This window comes from Choloepus didactylus, chromosome 22 (assembly GCF_015220235.1).
Source record: "Choloepus didactylus isolate mChoDid1 chromosome 22, mChoDid1.pri, whole genome shotgun sequence".
Taxonomy (NCBI): domain Eukaryota; kingdom Metazoa; phylum Chordata; class Mammalia; order Pilosa; family Megalonychidae; genus Choloepus; species Choloepus didactylus.
The window spans coordinates 6,622,284-6,637,658 of record NC_051328.1 but is presented as its reverse complement, the minus strand read 5'-3'; the positions used below and the strand labels follow the sequence as shown (position 1 = coordinate 6,637,658).

Here is a 15,375-nt window from a genome sequence, read left to right as displayed (position 1 = left end):
TCCTAAAAAACACCTTTATGAGGCCAGTTACTATTATTTTCATTAATAACCTGATGCTAGAGAACTGGAATGATGCTAAAGAACTTGAGCCTAAAGTCATACAGCTAGTAAGTGAAGGAGCCATGGTTGACCCCCTGGATCTTCCCAGGCTCTTGACCGTTCAGCAATAAAGCTGCTATAGTGTTTGCAGAGAAGCTCCCCCCTCCCAGACACAGGCTCACACATCCAGACTCTAATTTCAACCTGCTCTATTTGCAACAGACCTTTCTCTGCAGCCTTAGCAGCCATAGAACAGAACTTCTGCTAAAGGGCCTTTGTGCCTTTATTTGGAAGATGGGTTTTATGCCCTAGCTGGGGCTGGTGGCAGATGTCTCTTCCATATTATAAAGTTTCATGTACGTGCCATAAGAATGCCCCCCCGGTGTTCATGGCAATATACTGATCCCTGATCACGGCCATTTAGTCTCACATGTGGAGTCAGAGGGTGGATGGAGTACACACTCCTTTCCACTGAGTTTTGCCTGCAGGCTTTGGTGCTGGGTCGGGGGAGGCAAGAAAAAGGATTATTTATGAATGGGATTCTCAGGCGTTCTGCCATGGATTGATTGCTTTCAACCCTGTTTAACGGAGGCCCAATGTGTCAATGGCTGCAGAGTGAATCACAGCCACACCACTCCAATGAGGAAAAAATTCTGAAGAGGCCCGAATATTTCTGACTGGTCGTCATATCCTCGGACCTGGGTAGTTTCTCTTCATCGGTGCACGGGGCAATGGTGATCAACAGCTCAGCCAGGAGGGGCGACAAGGAACACCCGTGCAGCCCACCACAGCTCAGGGCCTCAGGCAGCAGCTCCGACACTTTTACTCCTTCTCCCTCGCCAGATCAATAAGATGCGCAGGTGCCCGCAGCACGGCCATTTCTCAGGCTAGACATGATGGCAACTAACACTGGCAATAAAAGGCTGCCAGAGCCTGGATGGAGAACGGGGGCCGACCCATCGTGGGCCTGTCTGCCTCTCTGATAAACATCTCCCGCACAAGCTTGCCGCAAAGAAATGATTTCCAGGGGGCAACGCACTGCCTATGCACCACCGCCCCCCCCCAACTTCCCAATCTGTATTTCCTTGTGTTGTTCGGGGATCCGTCCCTTCCTTTCCACTGAGCTGTGTGGAGAGATGGAGTCTCAGGGAGAGAGCGCTGCTGGAGGGTTTGCAGCAGCTCCTGGCTCTCAGGGAGGTGTCAGCAGAGACCAGGGGCTGTCAAGTTCCATTCCAAATTAAATGACTTGACGGAGGGCAAACCCCGTCAGTCCTGCCTCATTTTTGGAGAGGAAAAAGCACTATTCTGCCAAACTAGTTGCCTACAGTGCAGCTAGACTGTTTATTGTTGTTGTTTGGGTCTTTTTTGTTTGTTTGTTTTGTTTTGTCTTGTCTTCTGTCTGGCTCCCCATCCTGGGCAGGGACCCCCTCACTGATCTCAGCCTGGGCAGGGAAAGGAGTGGCCCCAGAACTATAGGGTCTTGTTCTTACAGAGATGGGGTACCAGCACACCGCCACGGGGCCCGCTTCTCCCCTCCTCCCTCCATGTTCTGAATGAGAAAATGAAACAGCCCCAGCCACAGCCTCCTTACTGAAAAAAGCAAAGGGCAGGGGGCAGAGCCTGTGGGAAAGCCCTTGCTGGCCTTTGGCTTGAACTCACACAACTAAGAGGCTCCAAAGTATACACGTCAGGAAAATCACATAGCGAGTAAGATCTTTTTCATTCCAAAGTCGGCATGGAGAACTTGGAGCATATTTGCAGGCAGAACTGGGGACTGCATTCTCTATAGGGGGAAACACCTAACACAGGGTTTCTCAACAGCGGCCCTACTGACTTTTGGGGTGCCACCATTCTTTATTGTGGGGGCTTCCCTGTGCATTGTAGGATGATTAACAGAGTCTCTGGCCTCTACCCACAAGATGCCAGTAGCTCTTTCCAATCATGACAGCCAAAGTGTCGCTGGACATGGGCAAATGTCCCTGGAGAGGAGGGGGTCTCCCCGGTTGAAAGCACAAGGCTGTAATCTATGGTGTGAATGATCCAGGTATGTCCAAGATCTGGAGGTAAAAATTCCAAAGCCTGCATAATTAATACCCACCTCACCGGATAACTAAGAGAACTAAATGAAGCATGAAAAGACTCAATAAAAAAATTAATAATAACAATGACAATAATAATAATTACCCTTTCTTGAGTGCTTATCACACCCTAAGCATTTGCTGAGTACTCAACACAAACATCTCTAACAAGTATCAGTGGTCGTTAAGACTAGTGATGCAGAATAATGGGGCCACCGTTTACATCAAATATGGCAAACACAAGATACCATGGCCAGGCTGTGCTCACAGTTGCAAGAGAATAAAAAGGATGTGCTTTTCATTCCCTCATAAATGTAGGAAACTGGGGATGTTTTCCACAGGGGCTGAGATGGAGAACTGATTGGTGCTCCTGGCTTCGATCCCATGGGAAGACGGCTGGCCCTGGAGTACACCCTCCACCACCTTGTGCATTTGCTGGCCACTTATCTACAACCTCTAACTTCAGAGAGTGGACCCTGAGCAAGCAGCACCAGCATCCCCTGGGAACTTGTTAGAAATTCAGAATCTCAGGCCCCGCCCCTGACCTCCCAATTTAGAGTCATCATTCTAAGAAGGCCCCCAAGTGATTTGTGAGTGCCTTAAAGTTTGAGACTCTGCTCTAGAATAGCATGACAAGGCACACGTCAGTACGTTAGGGTGTGCACGGATGCAGTGCAGCATCCCTGCTCTTGCTTGGATTCATTCACTCAACAAATATTTATTGAATGCCTGTCATGCACTGGGCAGGTTTCAAGTACTGGGACATGGTAGTGAACAAAACAGATGACATGCCCTGCCCTTGTGGAGCTGCCAATCTGTTGGTCCATCCCCCACCACCACCCCAGGTGACTAAATAGGATGCAGATGAAGGCACATGGTTTACACAGGAGGAAAATCTGGCTCTACCAGGTTAAGAGTCTCGGGCAAACCCCTCTGCTAATAAACAGAGAAGCATTGTTTATCAGGTATTCTTTTCCCAAATCCTGGCGCTTTATACAACTCCCATGCTACTTTTTCAACCACAATCATCAAGTCAAAAAGACAAATCAAGGCAGCCAACAGAGGTTTCTGCCTATCTCAACTACTGAATCAAGTCAAAGGAGGAATGGGGGGCTCGGAGCTGCTCAGACTGACTGCTGGCAGCATCCTGATCTCATCCAGAATCAGAGGCTCAAAGACAGTTTAATTCACTGGAGTGGGGTTAGCTTTGCTCAAACTCTCCATCAGTTCCATCAGTTCCAAATCAAAGCCATTTAAAGACCACCATAAAAAAAAAATACAAAGCAATTGCCACTCCTGAGACTTTGAGTCTGTACCCTCACACTGTTTCTCATCATCTTCCGAGATCAAAATGGAAGGCCAAATCACGCCCCCACTGTGAGCACCAAAGTCCTGCCCCAGCCCCTTCCTCACCTGGGCTTCCCAAAACTTCAAAAGTTTTGTATTGTCATTTAGTTTCATTCTATTTTGTTATATTTTCCCATAAAGATGCAGATAAAACCTGGTGTTAGCCATCCATCACTCATCTCCCTGAAATTTCAGGGAAATTTCTTGAGAGCCTCAGTTTTCTCTTCTATACAATGGGAAAAAGAGAAACCACCCCACTGAGTTCCAGCAGAATTCAATGAGTTCTGCCCAGCCCAACTCCTGGCAAGTATGCAACAAATGAGAGCTGCCTTCTCCCTCCCATTTTTCTGAGAACATTCTGGGGGACTGAGGTCTGATGGAGCCTGATGACTCTTTCAAGGAATTCTCCAACATATCAGGTTTTGTTGAACTGGGGGTATGAAAGGGGTAGAGCCCACACAGGATGGAACCTAACAGTTGCCTGAAAGTAAGCTTGCTGCCATCTTTGGCATGTAATTTGGAGATAGGCTTTCTGTGATGCTCAGAACACGGCTCTGAACCTCTCCATTAGTGGAGTGAATGTCTGTAGAGACCCCTGACTTCTTTCTGGTTCACCCTGAGAACTCTTCACTACATAAGCCTTAGATCACCTCCACCATAGAAGCTGAAAACACCAGATGTACATTTCTCCAGCCTCCCTTGCAGCTGTGGAGCACCCAGCCACTCACCCACCTGCCAAATGCACCTGACCAAGATTTTGACTCAGGAGCCAGGGCCTGTGAAAAATCCAATCTGCTGTGCCCAGCTCCCGTTGTTGTGACAGTTTGCAGTGGCAATAACGGCGTCTCTTCAGGAGCCCTTCTGCGGAGTGGATCTGGGCAGGCTGAGCTGGATTGTCTGGCCATCCTAAAGAATGTGTGAGCTCCCCAAGTCCTTTGACAGCTTATTTCTCTGTTTAAACATTTTTTGTTGCTGAAGCTAAGAACCCTGCTGGAAACTTCCCCCCGTTTAATTCCTGGGCATAAACTTAACTAGTGGAAAGAAGCAAATGCATACCAACAGGGAAATCTGACCACTGACCACCTCCACTGTTTACACATAAGGGCTTCTCCAAATGAGGTCCTCGGTACACAGGTGTCATCAGTGTGTAACAAGGCTAATGCTGAAAATGCCGATTCCCGGGCCTCACCTTGCAGATACTGCATTACAGTCTTTGGGGCTGACGTTCAGAAATATGTGCTTTTATAATTGTTACAGTCACTAACGTGGGAAAACCACCGGTCTATGGCAACTTCCTAACCTTTTCCACACAGACAACTGTAGCACCTGTGTGGTTCAGTGGGATGAAAGGAGGAAGATCCTTGTGACCAGAAGCAACTGGCCCTGAGGGGTCTCTGGCTGCCCCAGGCCCCACCCAGCTGGCCTGAGTATTAAGGGGAATCAAAATCTCACATACCCATACCCCTCTAGAGGTACACAGGCTATGAGGTTATGATCTATTCCAGGGTTACTCAAAGTATGGTCCACAGATCAGTGTCATCTGTGACACCATACTACAAAAATTGAGAGAAGCATTTAGAAGCTTCTCTGGCAGTTTTCCAGACTAATATTAGGATTACTGAAGACTTCATGGCTGTTCTTTTTTCTAATAATATATCTTTATTTTATTTTACCGAAGTAGTCATCCATGGCTGATTAGGGAAAGAAAAAAACAAAACAAAACAAAAAAACCAACCATAGACGGTTTGAGAAGTACTGATCTATGGCTACCAAATCCAGTCAGCAAGCCGTAAGTTGGTTTGGGGGTTCTGCACCATGTGGGCCCAGCCTCAGCTCCTGAACCCCTGTGGATGTGCCTATCGGTGGAAGCTGCGGTTTTCCCTCCTGTCATGAGCAAGGGCCTCTAATTCTGAGACTAGATTAGTACCTAACGTTCAAAGGTCTTTCTTTGTGCTTCTAGGCCTTTTTATTTCCAGGGAGAATAATGGAAAGAGTCACTACTACTCAGAAATACAAGAAAAGCTTCATGTTGTTTCCAGGGTTGATATAGGTGGCTTGGTGCCAACCTCAGTCCATCCCCACCCTAGCTAATAACTGTCTCCAGATCAAATGTGACCCAGCCTCAGAGGACTGTTTACAGTTCAAATGCTTAAATAGAAAGGTGATCATTTCCATTTTCCCTCTAAATTCTTTATATATAGCATCCATTCCCAACATCTTTTGAAATGAAAAACCTAATTTCTCTCAACTTTATTGCAATATAGTTGAAGTAGACTGAACTGCATATGTTTAAGGTGTACAATTTGATCGGTCTTGAACCATGTATAAATCTGTGAAACTATTACCACAATCAAGACAACAAAAATTTCCATCCCCCCAATGCTTCCGGTGTCCCTTCTTCCCTTCCCACCCCCAGGCAAACACTAATTTCTTTTCTGTCATTGTAAAATTGCATTTCATAGAATTTTATATAAATGGAACTATACTGTGTGGACTCTTTTTGTTGTGGCTTCTTTCACTGAGCATAATACTTTTTGCCATTCATCCACGTCACGAGTATAAATAATCCATCCATTTTTATTGCTGAGTAGTATTCCATTGCATAGAAATTCCTTAATTTGTTTAGCCATTCAACGAGAGAAACTAGTTTTCATAAAGGAAATTCAATTCCCCTAATCTTCCTGAAAGTATAATAACCAGGAGGGGAGAAAAAAGGAAGAAGAAAAAGGAGGAACCTTCTTCAAGCTCATTCTCACCTTGGAAATGCGGTTTTGCCCTTGCTTTTCCCTTGGTCAGGAATGTTCTTCCCCCCAAATCTCAACGTAGCTGACGCCTTCTCATCATTCACATCTCAACTCATAGATCACGTTTGCAGGAGCTCCCCTGGTACCCTCTCCTTCCTCCCCGTGCACCCACTCAAGGCACTCGCCATTACATCTTGCAGTTCATGTTCCCCAAATTTGATTGAATCTGTTTGCTGTTTTTATGTCTATCCCTGCACCGGAATTTGGACTTCAGAAGAGCAGGTGCTTTGTCTGCTGCATTCACCCTTATATCTTCTATGCCTAATCTATTGCCCGGCATGTAGTAAGTGCCCAATAAATGTTGATTAAATGAACATACATAGGAGTGAATGAATGAATGAGAAAGTGAAGGGGCGCTGTATATTGAATTGCATTTTTTAAAGTTATAAAACCTATGGTTTTGGAAAGCCTCAGTGTCCCCTGATAGAGTAAAGCCATTCCGGAGGCCACCCAGCAAAGCTGGGTGCTACTCTACAGATCACATCAGAGGCCAGGAGGGAAACGGTGGAGAACAGGCTGGACAAAGCAGCAGCCGCGGTGCAGCAGTGAGGAAGCCAGCTCCGGCTCTCCCCACCGCCCCGGCTGGCTCCAACGCTCCTACAAATCATCTGAAATGCTAAATCATGTTTAAATCCCTCTGATTGTGACCACGGGGAACTATGAAGGACACTCACGCATAATTTACATACTGCCAAGCTCCTAAGAGCCTCTAAATAAAGTCCCCGAGGCCCCCCGGGCACTGTTTTTGAGGAGAAGGACATCAAGTGACAGATTAACTCGAGTCTGCTCCCCCAACACCAGGGAAAGGGAAACCTCACCCTCCACTCACTGACATCTGCAAAATGTCTTAAACTACGTTTGCTGTCAGATGCTTCCCCGAGAAGCAGTTACTACGTTGAAAACAATACACATGTGCAATTGTCTCTCCCATTTTACACAACTCCCATTGCTAACAGATATTTTTGATCAGACTTTCATTCATTTTCCAGACTCTTACCATAAAAAGTGTTTTCATCTCACAGCTCTGGAGTGGGGTTTCAGAAGAGCACTCTGCATTCTGCCAGTAAGTGTTAAATTATATTTGGTCACAACATGGTAATAATACTAAAAATGAGTGGGTTGATGTGGTGACCTTTAGAGGGTCTGAATCCCGACCCAAGGACACACACCTCTGAGGACTGGACAGGCTGATATTGGGCTTCTCCATCTGAACCATTAGATTTCACTACAGAAACCTCTGCTAGCATGACTGTAAGTAAATTATTATAATCTGAAAAATGGGAAGTGATAAAGCCAGAAAAGTGAAGCCTAGGACACTGTAGGTGGCTTATATTTTTCAAGGACCCAAAGAAAAGCAGCATGAGCTTGTCTTGCTTTGTTTGGTACACAACCCTGAGTGGTCTACACAATCAAAAAAGCAAATAAATGAGAAAATGAAATCACCAGTTGAGTGCAAGCTGGCACCTGAGCAACAGGCCACTTCTGTGTCCACCACTGTTCCTGAACTTCTCAGAAGCATGAAGATGGTCCGGCCCTGGCCCAAATGATTCCATGCACTACTGGGCTTTAGCTCATAACACAATCTACTCTAGTCTCAAATTTCTTTATTAATTTAGATGTCCCTGTTAGAACATTACGAATTCCCCTAAGATCAAGCACTACTTTCACCCTTGCTCCTATGCCATTCCTCCCACCCCCAACACTGAGCCAGGCAATAACACATTCCCAGTAAATAATCTGTTTGATTGATTAATTTCCTGTAAACAAGGAAAGGAACCAAAACGCTCATTTCACAGTTGCATCCCCCATCCTAGCACATTACTCTGTAGAATGAATGTATAAATGAATGATGGATGACGGATGGATGGATGGAGAACAATATTTTATCCATATTATATAATTTGACCCTCACCATACCTCCACAAGGTAAGAACAGTAATAGTCAACACTAATATCGTGCTAATCATATGCCAGTCGCTTTTCTAAGTTCCTCATCCCTGTCAATGCTTTTAATTCTCAAGAACCCTATGAAGTAAGAACTAGTATTTCTCCATTTAACATCTGAAGAAACTGTTGGAGGCATACGGAGGTCACACTGCTAGTAGAAGGCAAAGCTCATTTCTTGTTAGAAATCACAATGCTTAAGCACAATGCCTTCTCTCCATTAGTTATATTTTGCAAAGCAGGAAGCTGAGGGTAGTGACATTAATTTGAGCAAGGCTATCCACCACATGCATGCAAACCTAGGGCTGTATTTCCAGGACACTCATAAGTGACAGAGCCAGGATGCGAACCCAGATAGCCTAACTCCGAGTCCACACTCTCAATCCCCAAGTAGGACTCAAGGAATCAAGCGGATCCATAGCAAATATTTGAGATCAATAGAAGAGAGATTGTATTGTCAAGAGGGCTGAAATAATAGGCGCTGGTTTTCTCAGCACTATTCCCCCAAACAGGGGGTGCTGTGGAACCCAGGAAAGAAAGTAAAGGGGAAAAAGAAAAACATGGAAAATGTGAGCTGTACCCAAGCTCTCCCAGTACAATTTTTGTTTGGGTTGGAAGGGTGATTTGCTAGCATTTCCCTGGTCTCCGTCCCCGGGCATCCACTGCAGCTGGCAAAGGCCACAGCCAAGTTCTGAGCAAGTCCTTTTAGGGGCTGGATTTTACTATGAGATATGTTAAAGAACCTGGGGGGTGGGGGTGGGGGTGCAAGATGAAAAGGCGGAGGCCAGGACAGAATGAGAATTTATAAACGGAAAGAGGAAGAAAATGTTGGCACTGCCTTCTAACATTAATGGGGGTTGGGGGAAAGGCCGAAGGGGGAAATGATTGATGGTTTCAGATTATGACTTTAAAAGAAAACTGCTTCTGTTTTGAGAAGGCACAAGAGAGCAGGAGACACATGTTGAAATTAGGGCATTTTAATAATTCTCTTAAATTTAAAATTCCACATTAAAGTTGGAGAGAGCAGTGTCGTGACTGTGGCTGGAGAGATGAAGATGAAAAGTGAATGGAAGAAAGTATAGGGCAATAATCAAGAAAATCTGGCCAAGCTGAGGAAGGGCAAAAAGAGCGGCGAGGGGGATACCCCCCTGGTTTGTTGTGTTGTACCTTCTGACTCACAGCACAGATGGAGCTGGAAAGACAAGGATGCAGGTTGGAACTGAAATGGTTGCACAGGGTTGATGAATTGAAGTTTACTGTGGGGACGAGGTAAAGCAACCACTCTGACTCAAAACTGTAGCTGCCAGAAGAAATGCCTCTCTGCCTCAGAAAAATAAGCTGTGCTCCAGAGTTGGGGGAGAGAAAACCAGAGAAAATTCTCCATGAAAGGTATATCTCAGCTGAGACTTGCGGGATTACCCCCTAAATCTTAGGGATGCTTTTGTAAATTTACCATATTGTGAGTGACGGCAGGCCTTGTTCCCAGGCCCCGCCAAGCAATCAGCTTTGGGGTCCCAGTAACAGTCCTGAACCCCCCCACCTTGCCATTTGATTTCCACCAAATAGAAACAAAATGGTGCTTCCCTCCCTGAAAACTTACCAGGAATAGCCATCCCCGGGGCAAAGTTTCACTGCACACAGCTTTTGAAAAACCAAGATGCACATCTCTTTGAGAAATTTTTATCTGTTCTTTATAAAGGAAAAGTGACAGACTGTAACTAAAAAAAAAAAAAAAAAGTTTGTTGCAAGAGATTTGCTGAGTTAGTTCATCCCAGGCCCACAGGGTGGGGCTTTGAGAGGGTCACCTTTACGATTGCCAAGTTCCCATCAGACTCCCAGTCACCCCCAAATGCACACACTCAGAAGACAGGGATCCACAAACCTTACACCTATTCCCCACATTAGACAAACAAGAACTGATGAATATCCACTGGATCCTAAAATCCAAACTGTAGCTCCTAGATGAAGCTCTGTGACCCCCGCTGGGCTCTCTGACCGCTTACTCCTCGGTTCCAGGAATTAGCTACTGTTACACAGAGGGGTGTTTGCTTTCTTTTCTTGAATATATATATTTTTCACGCTCAGAAAACCACAAAGGCATTTTAACCAAAAAGAAACAAAGGTTTTCTTTCTACAAATTCGATTAATCTTTTCCACTTTCTCTACCTTGGGACATTTCCTTTGGGAGGAATTTTATTCCCAGAGACTTCTTGGCGAGGCACTGTTGCATGCAGGGCGCAGTGAATTTAAGTGCAAGGCGCTCAGTGTGGACGGAAAGTAAAAATCTCGGGTAGTTGTAGTAGCCCAGAGAAGTCACTTTCTAAATGCCGGCCCGGGGATGGATGGTCCTGCAAAGAAAGAAAAGACGAAGTTTGCCGCGGGCAGGCAGTGTAGGACCCTCCGCCGCGAAGCGCGCGGGTGGTTACCACCGCTGGATTTCCCGCCGGAGCCGGCGCCGGGGCGCCTGGTCCCCGCGCTGCGCCCGGCGCCCGTCTGGAGATAGCCCTTGGCGTGGGCGGCGGGAGTCCCCCAGAAAGTGCGCCTTTTCGCAGCTGCGGCTTAGCTGTTGCAGAAGGACCGTGCCAAGGGCGCACAACCCGGACTCGACTTGAGCTCTGGGGCAGGGGCACCCACCTAAGCCTGCTCCCCCAGGCCTCCAGTTCGAAACCGCACCAGTAGCCCAAGTGAGATTAGGATTGGGGAGACAGCAGTTCGGTTACGCAAGGTGTTTCTAAAACTCCCCGGGTAGCCAAATCTCGGGGCTGGGAAAATAACCGAATCCACGGTGGGCTTCACAAACTTTGTCTTTGCTCTATGTCGTTTTTCTTGACCCCCTCCACCCACCACTCTAGAACCAACCTCAGGAGCAAGCCCTAAGGGCTAGGGTAAAAGCTACCTCAACCCTTCCCCCCGCCAACTTTTGTTTGAAAACAAACAAACAAAATATCCGGGTGGTTAGTGCGGGTGCGTTCAGGCACCCCCATTCCAACACGCACACGCACGCACAAGCGCGCGCACACAAGCATACACACACACACACACACACCCCTCGCTACCAGCTACACACACACACACACACACACACACACACACACACACACACCCCTCGCTACCTGCGTTCAGGCACCCCCATTCCAACACGCACACGCACGCACAAGCGCGCGCACACAAGCATACACACACACACACACACACCCCTCGCTACCAGCTACACACACACACACACACACACACACACACACACACACACACACACACACACACACACACACACACACACACACACACCCCTCGCTACCAGCTCCGTCCCACCCACCTCCGCATAGGGGAGGGACTGGGAACCTGATCTCCGGGTTCCAGCCCCGAACGTTTCCCCATCAATAATGTTGATAGCATCGATGTGCCTCCTCCCCCACCCCCGGGGCGCCGCTGCCGCCTTTTTGCCGCTTTTTGCTTGGTGTAAGAAAACGAAACCTCTCCTGCCCTCCTAGCTTGGGCCGAGGGCTGAGGAAGCAGAGGCGAGGGCAACAACTTGGGGACGTCCTCCAATTGTTGGGGAGGATGGCCCGACTCGCGCCCGCGGAACCCGAATGAGGGTCCCGGGCTCAGGCAAGGCCTCATGCCAGGCCCGGTCCCGAACCCGGGGTCAGATTGGGCAGAAATAAGGTACTTTCGCCGGAAGAAGAACCAGGCCTCGGAAGGGGAAGTCTCAGCACCCCCTGCCCTTCCTAGTATCGCGGATGGAGCGAGGAGGCTTGGAAAGCCCTTCGTTGGTAATGGAGTTGTGGCCCGCGGCCTTGGAGACGGCCCTTCGGCCCCGCCAACCCACCGAGGCCGCTCTGGGCCTTGGGAAAACTGAAGGGGAGTATTAGTGGAAGCGCAGGCATCAAGCCCCCATGATGGGAGTTTGCAAAATTCGCCAAAAGTCTTTCCCAGGTGCGATTCTTCTTGACCCGCGAGGTCACGACCCCGGCGCAGCCGCTGCCTCACATCGCATCATCCCCGTTCCCCATCGCGAATCAGCTCCTAAATGCCAGACCCTCTCGAGGAAACGGCAAGCCCGGGCCCTGTCACCCCAATTCCCCCAGCACCTGCCCCACCCAGGGATGGGATGGTACTAGCCCCTGTAGAGCGTGCACGCAGGTCTCTTGGGTGACCAAGACATCGGAAGAGCTACGGCCGTGGCACCGCACTCGCACTTGCTGCCTTCTTTCGACCCGCTCAAAAATAAAAATTACCCCCCCACTCCCTCTCGGTTTTCACTTATTTAATTATTTATTTGCATCGCGGCACGCGGAGCCTCCCCCGCGCCCTGCCGCAGCGGCGCCCGCGACAGCGAACCGCGGGACTTGGGCCCAAGACAATGGCCGGTAATTGATGTATTGCCATCAACAATAAAGACCAATTCTCCTCTCCCCGCCATTCCGACTATCCCCCTCCTCCCATCCCCTCCTCCACCTCCCCTCTACTCTTCCCCGGCCACGGAGGGAAAGAAAACAAACAAGAAATTAGCCCGGGACGCGGTGCGCGGAGAGGGACTCCCGTCTCGACGCCTTGGAGGACGCAAAAGAACGAAAAAAGTTATTAAAGTTTGGATCCCCCCAATTAATTCGTGTCTGCTCTCCCATTTTTAATTAAATATTGCGAAGCTGCTTTTGCATGTGCATTTCGTTTAGTTGTTTGTTTTTGTGGGGTTTTTTTTGGGGGGGGAGGGGAAGCTTAAAAAAAAAAAAATCTCACACATAGAGCAAGTAAGCAACACATGTGAAGCTATTCCCGGGAGCTTCCTGCGGCGCACGCCGCGGGTTCGGGAAGGATTTGCCCGGTCGTCCGCTCGGCTTGGTTCCCGACAACAAGCGGTGCCCAAGAGGCCCAGACTTCCAAGAAGCCAAGATTGTTAGAGACCGATGCCGGCGTCTCCAAACACGGGCATATTCAGGGAAACAAGTGTGCTGCTGCACACGGGCGCGCTCGTGTACCTGGAAGAGTATGGGTCAGTGTGTTTGCGAGGACGCCTGTTTGGCGGATGGGGGTGGGGTGCGGGGTTTACAAGTGCTCCTGTACACGTTCCCGGGAGTCTGGGGGAAACCAACAGCTCGCACCCCAGGAGCGCACAGATCCATCTTTGCCCAGGGAGCTCTTTAAATATTCAGTGAGAAATAATGGCATTTGAAGCACCACCTATGGAAACATTATTATCTTCATTCTTCAACATCAACCCCACTGATAGCTTCGTTTGTCTTTTTATCAAAATCTACTGTACCCAACAAGACCTGGGGAGAAAAGGAGAGCGAGGCGCGGAGAGGGGGTATGTATGTGCGTGTGTGTGTTAGTAACCAAGCGAGGGCAGAGAGGGAAAAAATAAGGGGGGGAAGAGGAAGGGTGAAGGAAGGACGAACATGGAGAAGGAAGGGAGAAGTTATACCAAGGAAAAGATGATATAAAGTCAGCAGGAGAAAAACATAAACATTCACCCGCACACACAAAAATTTAGATTTAAAAAGAAGTAAGATGCAAAGAGAAAGAGAAAAGGGTAGTTTGGGAGATCCTGGTTGGTGAAGGGTCCAGGGTACCAGAAGCGCCGCTCGGGAGACTGGTGCCCACTTCGCGCGAATCGACAGTGGCACTATACGCACTCGAGAGCGCTGAGAAATTGGGGCGTCCTTATGAGCCCCCTCCTTTCCCGATCGCGAGATAGGGCAGGGATCGTGTGTCTGCACCCTCCGCTTCCCCGATTCCTCAGCCGAAGTTTAGTTTGTCCTTCGGGAACCTTGGAGCGAGGAGACCCCGAGGCTGAGCCAAGGACCGAGTCCCAGGTTCGCGGGCACCTGAGCCCGGAGGAGGGGCGCGGGGAGGGAGCTGTATCCCAGCCCGGGGATATGGAGATAGAGCGAAAAGTTTGGGTGTCGCGCTCGGCAAGTGAAGGCGAGCTCCCGAGCGGTGGGTCAGCGGGGAACAGGGACCCTCTAACTCACTCCCGACTCGGCGTCGCCACACCATCGCCCAAAGGCTGCAGCGCAGCGTCCTCTCCCCCACTCCCACCCCCACCCCCAGCCCCAGGGCTGGGAGCTGAAGGGTCCCAGGGACTGCTTTGCCCAGCGCCCAGCCCGGCCCGGCCGCGCCTCCCGAGGCCGGGGGCGGGCTGCAGTGAGCAGGGTTAGTCGGCGGCCCCTCCCCTTGACCCCCCACCCCACCCCGGCCGGAGCTGAACTCCTAGCCCAGGCCGGTCCCCGTTCTCCGCCCGCCCCGGGCTCGGCGGCGCCACCACCGCCGCCGCCTCCCCGCGGAATGACGCGCCCTGCAGCCAACCCGGGCGGCCGGGGGGGAGGTCCAGGAGGGGTCCTGGGCGGAGCCGGGCCGCCCCCTTATCCCACGGGCCCGGGGGCCGCTTCTCCCGAAAACTTCAGCCCTAATTGTCCTGGGAATGCCCGAGGTAGAGAAAGGGAATGAGGGAACAAGAGAGAGGCAGGAGGATCGGGGGCCTTTCGGGCGTGGGGGGGGGGGAGGGAGGGAGGGAAGGCGAGAAAGCTCCCCCCCCTCCAAAAAACAAGAAGCCCCAAACCTTTCCTCGATCCTCTTCTCCGCGCCCCCGCGAGCCCGGATCCAGGGGATGGAGAACTCGGGGCGAAGGAGCGCCGAGCCAGGCGGCGGGAGGGAAGGAGGGAGGCCGGGCCGCGGGCGGGAGGCGGACCGGCGTGGGGCTGGCTCTTCCCCACTCGCTTTTTTTTTTTTTTTTTTTTTTTTTTTTTAATAGGAGTGGGGATGGGCTGCTTTCTGGTAGCTCTTAAAGAAACGAAGAAACACTCACGGAACGGGACGCGCTCCTCCCCCCACCCCCAAATCCCGCCACGGGACTCCCTCCCCCCGCGGGCCAGCGCGCTGGGCCACCGAGTTGGGAAGTTCGCCGCGCGCCCGCAGCCCGGGTCCCCAGCCCCCGCCTCCCGGCCCCACCCCCCACCCGAGCGGCTGGGTGCGGGGGAGGGCATGCTAATTTGGGTCGGCCCAGCCCGGGATGAGGTGGGGGAGCCCCAGGGAGGGAGGGAGGGGGCGCCGGGCCGGGGCTCTGGGCACGCAGTGGCGAGGAGGCAGGCCCCCGGCGACCCGGCCGCGGAGTCCCGGGCGGTCGCGAAGAGGGTTAACCCAGTGCCGGGCGGCGCGGCGCG

General features: G+C 50.3%; 1 long non-coding RNA gene across 4 annotated transcripts in view; it reads right to left on the bottom strand.

Moving 5' to 3' along the window:
- LOC119518904 overlaps positions 1–14,925 on the bottom strand; it is a 74,430-nt gene extending 59,505 nt beyond the window's left edge. For all 4 annotated transcript variants that reach the window (XR_005213869.1, XR_005213868.1, XR_005213870.1 and 1 more), the window contains exons 1-2: positions 14,775–14,925; positions 10,379–10,560 (exon numbers count right to left, since the gene is read on the bottom strand). This is a non-coding gene — a long non-coding RNA (uncharacterized LOC119518904). The remainder of the gene's footprint in view (positions 1–10,378; positions 10,561–14,774) is intronic.
- Positions 14,926–15,375: the final 450 nt, after the last annotated feature.